Raw genomic sequence first — 11,228 nt, 5'->3', positions numbered from 1 at the left:
AATTGTACGATGAATTCAAAGTTTATTCGATGAAAAATGGTTTTGAAGTGGCTGAGATATTCAAAACAAAGGGATCCTAATAAATCGTTGGACCCACTTTTTGTTTGGCCCAATGTTTTACTACATTTGTATGTTTTTGGATATTTCGGCCATTTAAACCGTTTTTAATACAATACACTTTGAATTTAATTTTAGAATTGTATCCTTTTTAAATTTCACAGGTGATTTCTAATTATCTTGCAAAAAGTTAAAATTTGAATCTCCCATCTCAACCAAAACTAAACTATCCCTTTAGAATACCTCGCCTGTATGAAATAAATCTCTTTATAAGACACTAATACCCCAGACGATCGATAGACACCCCCAAACACATACACACAGACACAAAATAAAAAAGGAGACTTACTGCAAGCACCTTGCAAAAATAAAATACGCCCCGTCATTGGATATTGGTATAATTAATAACAAAAACAAATAAACACACATATAAGTATAGATGTTTGCGATTATATTGGTCGTTATCATACATAATGAATATGATACCGAGTGCTGAAAAATAACCATTATGAAGGTGGACGATGTGAGATCATAAATATTTACTCAGAGCGGCTGCATGTTGAAGATCCCGACTACAGTATGGGGAAGGTGGGGCATTACCAGTCACTTAATTTCAAACTTGCAATATAACGTCGTTGCTGTTATTATCATTGAAAATGTGAGGGTGTCTGAAAATAGGCTATAGAAAAATCACACAATCCCTTACGCTCTAAATCCAACCGCTCAGGTAAATAATTATTCAGACTGAATTAAAATCAAGATTCTTGATCTACGCAACTTCTTCACGCAACACGACGTGCTTTACCTGAAAATATACACGTGTATCATCCTCCCCAGAGACAATATGGAATTTTCATTGTGTAATATTCAAGCATTTGTTTTTTTCATTACGACGTATTTTGTCATTACAGTGAGTTTATCTCATTTTCGAAATTACGAACCTCATTTCATTTTCGGATTAATGAGCCTTATTTCGTTTTCGGATTAACGAACCTTCGGAATATTCGGACCCTATTTCATTTTCGGATCAACGAACCTTCGGAATAACGGACTCTATTTCATTTTCGGATCAAGGAACCTTCGGAATAACGAACCTTGTCATATTTTCGGATTTACGAACCTTCGGAATAGCGAACCTTCGAAATAGCGAGCCTTATTTCATTTTCGGATTAACGAACCTTCGGAATAACGAACCATATTTCATTTTCGGATTAACGAACCTTCGGAATAACGAACCCTAGGTCATTTTCGGATTAACGAGCCTTCGGAATAGCGAACCCTATTTAATTTTCGGATCAACGAACCTTCGGAATAACGAACCTTCGAAATAACGCCACAAATGTTCGGATTAACGAACCCTTTTTCATTTTCGGATTAACGAACCAATAGGTATTGGGAATTTGCGTGTTTCGGATCAACGAACCTTCGGAATAACGAACCCTCGGAATAACAAGCAGCACCCGGTAAGGTTAACTTTACGTGCTTAGTTAGTGATGTATTATCATAGAGTGAATGTGAACATCCGCGGCCATGTATACGAGTTCATCCTTTTGCTTTCTTCAAGTCTGATTCTTCTATTTTATATACTAGTAATATTCTGATCAAGCGAAACAACTTTTCGCACGTACTAGTGTTTTGTTTGTAAATGTCTCCTATAAGTCAAGGGTACTACAAGTAGCAAAGTGACAATATCCCAAGTTCGTAGTGGTTTCAGAGAAGATACCTTTCTACAAGTCATCGGGCAGTCGTTTAAAACAGGTGTCAGTATGGTTGCTGCCCTTGTGTACACTGATATTCCGGCGACTTGACGTTGTTTATTACCCGTTTCCATGGCAATGAATGGATGTCGTTAATATCTATGTTATGTTTAGACAGAAAGATCCGTCTGTCCGGAGGAGTCTTTCACTTGTTTTTTTACGTTATCGCTCTGTGAAGCCAGACGCTGTCTCCGCGGAATATATCCCCTACGACTAACATTTAATACAGATCGATCTTTCGGTAAATGTTATGTTCTGCCACCACGTGATAAGATGGATTGTTATCTCACATGCACTTTGTTAATTTTTTCTTTAAGCTCTTTTTATGACATAAAAAAATCACCCTCTATATTTTCATTTAAAAGGAGATTAAAGTTTTTTTTTATTGCAATTTTATGTTCCTACAGAAGTGAATCAGCCTGTTGGCTCATTTTAATTTCTTTTCGAAGAATTTTGATTACCAATAATATACTGTCACATATTTTCTTGTCCCTGTTGTCCTGAGACACTTACTGAGTAGATTCAATTCTACTTGTATTACCTCCACATCTATTTCTCTCTATTTTTCTACATTTCTGCATCCCTTCCACGCATCCCATCATTTTTTCGATATAGTTCTGTCGAGGATCGCTGGATCTGTTTTTCCTTTCTGTCCGTTGTATTGTCTTCCTATTATGTTAATCTTGTCTCGTTCTGTCTTGTATTTAAGTTCCCTTTCATAAGTTTTGTCGTCTCAGTCTCATTTAATGTTCATTCACCTGTGTATGTGTGTCTGTCTGTTACTCTGTCTTCTTATTGGGCTTCCAGACCTTTTTTTTTTTTTAATCTGACTTTATTCCCAATCTTCTTTCCCCTTTTTGCATTAGTTCATTTTCTATTGACATTTTGCACCTAAGGGGCCCACATTCTACAAGCATTGCCTTTTTAGTGGGTCCCTCCATTTTTCGATATGTTGTGTAATGTTATATCGTCTATATCACTTCAGTCAATTTTCATTACAACATTATTTGTTACCCCAAGGTTCCACAATTATGTTTTTTCCAATTTTACTTTGTTTTGATTACATGTAACCTTATTCTCTGTTACCAAAGAAAGTGAAATATTTATGTTCTTTTCGAAAAATGAAATAAAGTTTGAATTGAAATTGAAATTGAATTGAAATATATATATATATATATATATATATATATATATATGTGACCCTGCACCTCAAAACAAACAAAAAGTCGCCAGACGTGAATTTTTAGTCAAGACCATATTCTGAAAGAGCAGACTTTAAGCTTTAAAATGATGTTTAACTCAAATCAAATGGACTCTCCTAACCTATCTAAATTTTGGAAAGAAAGCACAAACTCAGGAAAAGCGTGAACTGAGAAAAGAGGCTCTGAAGTACTGTGTCTATTCAAGCGCTTAATCTTTACCAAACCCAAAGTAACAACAATGAAGGGATTATCAAATTAAACTGAAATTAAGCATGCCTCATTAACACATGCTGTCCATAATTAATGCCAACTTTCAAAGCAGTACCACTATCCTTTCAAAAGTTATTAGAGTTGAAAGTGAAGAGTGTGGACAAGGTTTTTCAGAAATGAAAAAGGGATTCTAAAGACACACCTAATCACACTATTCTACCAAAAAAAAAAAGATAAACTGCTAATAAAAACACTTTCCTACCCGTTTTATGATACCAAATTTTAGCATAATGTAAAAGAAGACCCGCTCTTTCAGAAAATATAAAAAAGTCAAGTTCGGCTAGGTTGACCCATTTCACTTATTTTCAGTCCTCACGCAAAATCAGTGTGTGCGACTTTATGTTCGTTTTGAGGTGCACAGTCACATATATATATATATATATATATACATATATGTTTTTTGTCCCATTCATCCCACAGCCAGCACGGTTTGGTAAAGATTAAGTGCTTGAATAGACACTGTACTTCAGAGCCTCTTTTCTCAGTTCACACTTTTCCTGAGTTTTTGCTTTCTTTCCAATATTTAGATAGGCTAGGAGAGTCCATTTGATTTGAGTTATACATCATTTTAGAGCTTAAAGTCTGCTCTTTCAGAATATGGTCTAAACTAAAAATTCATGTCTGGCGACTTTTTGTTTGTTTTGAGGTGCAGAGTCATATATATATATATATATATATATATATATATATATACATATACATATCTTTCCTTAATAGGCCCTATGTCTTGTTTCGTTCTCTTCCCTTGTGTTGTATGATAAATATAGGTAGGCCCCAAAGTCTAAGTAATATAATCATAGGTATGGTATACATATGACGAAACACAATATTTGTCGTGTGTGTTTAAACGTGTAAATCTTCACAGTCAAAATCCGACATGGTGTGCACTTGCAGTATAAAATGCAGGTACCTCTATGATCGTAACTGGCCAAAAAATCGAAACACAAGAAAGTACATGACGTTAAAAGACGAAGTTTTACTGTTGTGAAACCTAAAAATTTTCTGACATTTGAGTTCTATCTTTTATTTTCAAATCCCGTTGATTATCCAGTCCAGAACCATTATGTATGGAACTGATACAGTCCAAGGAAGATGCAAAGTGTGACGTTGGTATATCAACGATGTTGGCCCTACACTTTGTGAAGGCTCATATGAGGAGGTTCTTCCCCTCTTGTCAAATATTATTAAAATAAACATTAACTTGTCGTGCTAATACTGCATTTGAGTGGTTTCTCATTTCATATTGTCTGATTTCACGAAATGCAAACTTGGTTACTTTTCACTGCAAGATCATTGCAAGCGAATGTAATGTAGAAAAGTCATCGTTCGTAAGGCTTACTCTCACACACAGACACATGCAAAGACATCTTTGTTTGCTCCTTGTGATGAATGAATGAAATAGGACCTTTTATGTGCGTGGATTGCGACTATTTCACAGACGGGACCTCAATTTCATGTCCCAGCTGATGGAGAGTGTTTTACCTATACATGTAGTATAGGAGATGGCCTGATAACACACATTATCATCTATATAGGACGTTTTAGCGGTGCATTAAAAACGCGTATTGTAGTCCGCTCAATTTTTACCGTTCAATATCAGAGCTTATTGAACGAATCGCATAGACCAACGTATTAATTCCCCATAGGCTACCGTTGTAACTTGCCGTTCAAGATCACACGATATTCAATTCTGTCTCGTTTATTGCGTGAGCGCTTGCTGAATGCGCAAACGCTTGCTACTAGTGCGCGTCATTTTGTTACATTTTTCACAAGCGCGCAAACATCTTGCTAGTTGTTTGTTTCATACGCAGTTTTAGGGGCTTCCCCCTTTTCAGCGCTGGGATGGGACTGCCGAGTCAACTTCAAAGACGAGTAGAAGCCGGGTAATTTTGTGCAGTTTATGCTTGCTCTGCTTGATTGTATAGATGATAATAATTATATTGGATGGCCTTGATTCATGGAAAACCAGGGAATATTGCACTCGTTAGGGTCAATATTGCACTCATCTTCGATTCGTGCAATATTGGCCCTAACTCATGCAATATCCCCTGGTATCCCATTCATAGCCATCCAACATAATATAAATGTTGCACAGTAAGACTCACTTGGATTCGAACCCACCCGTGAAAAGAAACCAGTTGATTTAAGGGTAAATAATACACTACAGACTGAGCAACCTCTCTGCCCATTCACCCTAATCCGAACACACCACCTCTGAAAACACTTTGGTAAACACACATGCACATGCAGCATACACGAATACAAACACAAACGAACAGGGTAAGATATCGTTTATAGAACAGCCAAAATTGACAATCTGCATTGCATAGCGTCAGGAACAGAGAAGTGATATTACTGCTGTCTGAGCCTCATAAATCTTGTGAGATTCAAAGTCAACTGAGAGACACCAAACCTTCCTAAACGCTGATACACCACCAACAAAACTTCCGAGTTCTCCTTGCTTACAAGACGATGCAAACGGCAACATAACAGATGGATAACCTATGTTGTAACAATGTTTTGACACATCACCAAGGGATTGGGGATTTACATTATATTACATAATAATACCCACCGAAAAAGTAAAAATAACGCCCTGTAGTTTTAAAAGACGTAATCGCTCATTAAAACATAAAAATACATCCATGCATGTGGTTTAAAACTCTTATAAACAATTTACACACTTGGGCGTACATCAACCTAACACGGTGTTGACTCATACATAATTATCATGATTATTATACGGATTGATATTTCCTCTAATGCTATGTTTCTCTCACATTGATATTGATATTGTATTACTGTATATCTATCATGTCTATATGTACCTATGTTACACGTTTGCTCTGTATGTATGCATTCTGTGTATGTGCCGATGTAATGTGCATTCATGCAAACAAAACAGATTGTCAGAAATGGATACAAAAATCGAATTGAATGGAATTGAATTGAAAAAAAAAAACCCAAAGTGGTCGTTATAAAAAAAAAAAAAAATTGGGGACCAACTTTTACTGGGACCACTTTATATTTTGATATTACAGCAAACTTTCATCTAATAAATCACTCATAAAATATGAAAAAGCGTACACTTCTGAGAAGACTTCAAAGTTCATTTAAGAAATTCGCTTTTGAAATGGCTAAGATATTAAAAAATAAAAAACAAAGAGAGCCTAATGAAAAGGTGGGACTCACTTTCTATTAGAACAACATTGTTTTTGTATATCTTAGCCATTTCAAAACCAAATTTTCATCAAATAAACTTATAAAATAAACTTGGAATTCCTTCCGGAGTTGTGCTCTTTAATATTTCATAAATGCTTTCTTACTTATCTTACAAAAAATTGAAAACCTGAAGTCCCATAAATAACCAAGACTATATCATACCATCTTTTTAAACATGGTAAAGTTTGTGCAAATTCTAACAACAAAAACTCTATAGACTTAACATTCCACGTGGCAGACTTTCCACAAACAGTTTTTCATACCACGGTCATGTTTCGAGGCCATATCTGTGTTCATCTGAATGCCAAACGTAAACGTCAGCAGTGATAGATTCAAACAAAAAGAAAGAAAAAGAAAGAGAGAGAGAGAGAGAAAAAAAAAACCAATTAGCCATATATCTTTGTCAGGCGGGAACATACAATGCCTAACTGCTTTATTGAAAAAAGATTACATATCCAATACTCACATTTGTTTGACAGTTATTACATGAATTCACCTTTCATGCTTGTCTATTTCCATGTAACATGTATGTGTTCTAAAGTTTGTTACACCAACTGAGAACATTGTACCTTTGGTATTGAAATGTTCGAAAAAAAAAGCCAAACTTTACAATCACAAGCTCCAGAATTCGCGCTCATATGGTAATGCATACACCATATATGACTGTTATACTGTGCAGTCAGTTGATGACGGATTCGTCAGGTTAATAATCATATAAACTCTACATAAAGTTAAATGTCAACCATGTATTTGGGGCTCCACATGTTAACATGTTATCATATTCATACTAAAAGACGCCTTTTTGTAACCATTCATAAGGGCACCAGTATAATTTATTTATTTATTTATTTCAATATTCTTTTAGCAGGGTAGCCCTTTCAGTTGGTTAACTGTTCTACCAAGGGGTCCTGCTTACATTATGTACAGATAAAAATGTCATGATCATCAAAGTAAAGTACAAACAATCAAATAACTTATACTACAAATCAACCACTACACCAAAACAAGTATACAAACAAACTCAAACATTAATACAATTACAGCTTAATAACAGCTTGATAGGGCAATCAGAAAAGTATTGCCACTTCACCTACTATCAATAATCACACCTAAATATTTAAATGAATCAACATGTTCAATACTACAACCTTTATACACAATATGCAACTTATTCTTCTTTATCCTCCCTTTCGATCAAATTTACATAACTTTCGTTTTTTTGATATTCATAATAATACAATTCATCTCCAACCATTGACCGATTAAATTCATTTTATCTTGCAAAAGTTGACTTAATTCCTGTACATTTTTCGAACGAACAAACACTGCAGTATCATCTGCATACTAACACATTTTTGAATCATTTCCTAAATCAACTGTACAAATGTCATTTACAAATAGCGTGAAAAATAATGGATCTAACAGGGAGCCTTGGGGTATCCCAATAGAAACTTTCCTATAAACACAGACTGGGCCCCATTAATACAAACACATTGTTCTCTATTTCGGAAATAATCAACACACCACTCTAATTCTTTACCAACAATACCATACCCACTCAATTTTTCAAACAATATAGTATGATTCACTGTATCAAAAGCACGTTTTAAATCCAGAAATATCGCCCCAATAGCATAACTTTGATCAATACAATAAAGGGATCGTACAGTTTTGGTTGAGACCTAATTTCAGGTTTCTAACATTTTTTGGTGAGATAATGAGAAACCTCTTGTGAAATATGAAGGAGCATGTAATTCTATGAGGAATTCAACGTTTATTTGATGGAAATTGGTTTTGAAATGGCTGAGATATCCAAAAACGAGCGATTCTAATAAAGTGTGGGACCCACACTTTATCACGATCGCTTTGTTTTACTTTGTTTTTGGATGTTTCTGCGATTCCAAACCCGATTTTCATCAAATAAACTTTAAATTCCTCTTAAAATGGTATGCTCTGCACTATATCATAAGTGTTTTCTTGGTATCTCGCAAAAAGTTAAAAGCCCAATTCTCATCTCCACCAATACTGTACTATCCCTTTAACATATATTCATTCAAATCAAGCAGAACTGTACTTGTTGAATGCAATGGACGAAATCCCGATTGACAATCGCTTAACAAATCAAAATCATTCAAATAGCGATATAATTGACCATGAACTAATTTTTCCAATGTTTTCATTATGACTGACACCACAGATATAGGTCGGTAATTTTCTGGTTTTGTCTTTTCACCTGATTTAGGCCTATGTACTGGTGTGACTCTCGTCTGCTTCCACTCACCGGGTATTATACCTGTTTCAATGGATACATTTGACAAATGAGTAAGAGGCTGTGTGACAAATGGGATGCCCTCTTTTAACAGCCGAGGGTGAATGTCGTCTAATCCAGGTGCCTTGTGAATAGACACATTATCTAGGGCTTTGGCCATTTCTGCCTCTGTTATTTGAACAAACATAAACTTACTGTCAGTGAACTTAGGGGGGTTATTAGAGCCTGTATTTGACTTCGGTATCTCATTGACTGTAGTGAAGTGCTCATTAAAAGCATTGGCAACGTCACCTACATTCGATAATTTGGTACCATTGATATTCAGGTCAACCTGTCTAGTCTTTGAACTAGTCGTGAATGACTGCAATGCTTTTCACGTCCTTCTAGAATCGTGGCTGCAAGAGTGAAATTCATCAAAATAATATTGCCGCTTTAACTTCTTATTCATGTTATTAAGTGAAATACGGACCCTCTTATATTTTTCCCAATACATTGTATTACCAGTGTCATCAGATTTTCTTTTCAGAAAGTCTCTTTCTCTAGACAATTCAACATAAGTGTTATTTATCCAAGGCGAATTTTTATTCCGTTTTCTCATTGATACCTTGGGGGCATGCTTGTCACATAACTTCAAAAAAGATTCTTTAAAAATTTTCCATAATTGATTTACGTCACGTTGCTGATAATATGTGGACCACGACAGCTCATTGCCGTCGGAACGAAATTGTTCTCTGTGAAACTTTTTAAACGAACGAAATATGCGACTCTGAGAAATATCATGAGGTACTTTGATTTTCAAATTTACATGTATGAACGAATGATCACTCAGCCCCATTGAAATTACTCCTGAGTTTACATTGCTCTTCCCATTTGGTACAAGAATAAGGTCAATGCATGTACGACTACGATCAGTAATTCTCGTGGGCTTGTCAACAATCTGTTGCAACTGAAGGTAAGTACGTAGATTATGAATCTTGTCTGACATTGGGTTTTGATTTAACATGTTGACGTTAAAATCACCAAGTATTACAACATTTCTGGAAGTATCTAACGCTGTTTCTATGCGTGATTCTAGCTCATCGAAAAACTGTGCTGTACTATTTGGTGGTCGATATACCACTCCGACATACCATGGCTGGGATTGTTTTATATTAATCTGTAACCACAGGAGCTCCAGTTGCTCACATTCTAAATCACATCGTCTTAAATACAACAAATTTGAATTTATATAACAGATCACTCCACCACCACAGAGGTTTCTGTCTTTTCTTTCCAAATCATAACCATTCACTTGCAGTTCATCGTCAGATATTGTGTCATCTAACCAACTTTCTGAAATGGTTAGCACGTTAATTGGGTTGTGTAATAAAAATATCTTATGTGATCCATCTTATTTCTTAAACTTCTTACATTCAAATGGCCAATCTTGAGGCCCGTGCCTTTAAGTTCACTGATGACAGGACTATTATCCATCTCAATCGGCGGACTAACCTTCATGCAATTATTGCTTGAAATTGATTCAAATTCATATTCTTGATGAGCAGCATCAACAAAAGGAAGTTCCTTAAATGTGCATGAATTACAAATCCAATCCTGATCACTCTGATATACGGCGAGTGGTACATTGCAATTGTATTATGAAATACAAACGGAAAACTTAGTGACATATTTCAATTACATGCTCATTATGTGAATATATGATTTTGTTTTTCTGTTGTCAGTTAAGAGAAGACAAGCAGAAAGAGAGAGAGAGAAAAAAAAAGACAGATATTCTTATGGTAGACCTGCCTTTTCCAAATGAAATTGAGGTCTAGACACACGAAAAACATAAACAACAAAACAAACAAAGAAACACCACAGACATAAAGAGCCGAGATATAACAATGAACATTTTCGTTCAAAAGAGTTTGAAGCTTCTCTTTTTCAATGTAATGATAAATCTTATATCCCATTCAACGTGTTCATTATTTTCTTGTTGGGTTGTTCAGCAGTATCCATAACATTAAAGGTATGGTATAGTTTTGGTGGAGATGAGGATTGGGCTTTTAACTTTTTGCGAGATACCTGGAAACTACTTTAAGATATGAAATAGTTTATATTTTATTTGTATAACAGTATGTATAGCATATCATTTTAAGAGAGATTCAAATATATTTCATGAAAATTGTATTTGAAATGGCTGAGACAGCCACAAACAAAGTTAAAAAAAAATCAGAATAAAAGATGGTCCCACCCTTTATTGGGATTGCTTTGTTTTGGGGATCTAAGCCATTTCAAAACCAATTTCCATCAAATAAGTGTTGAATTTCTCTTGGAATTACAGGCTCTTTCATATTTACAAGAGGTTTCTCACTATCTCACCCAGAAATGTTAGAAACCTGAAGTTAGGTGTCAACCAAAACTATACGATCCCTTTAAGATATTTTTTAAAAATACTGTTCCCTATATAAA

This window comes from Diadema antillarum, unplaced genomic scaffold, assembly GCF_040938485.1.
Source record: "Diadema antillarum isolate AM-2024a unplaced genomic scaffold, OU_Dant_1.0 seq00000915_RagTag, whole genome shotgun sequence".
NCBI lineage: Eukaryota > Metazoa > Echinodermata > Echinoidea > Diadematoida > Diadematidae > Diadema > Diadema antillarum.
The sequence above is the reverse complement of the archived record's forward strand: the minus strand, read 5'-3'. Positions refer to the sequence as shown.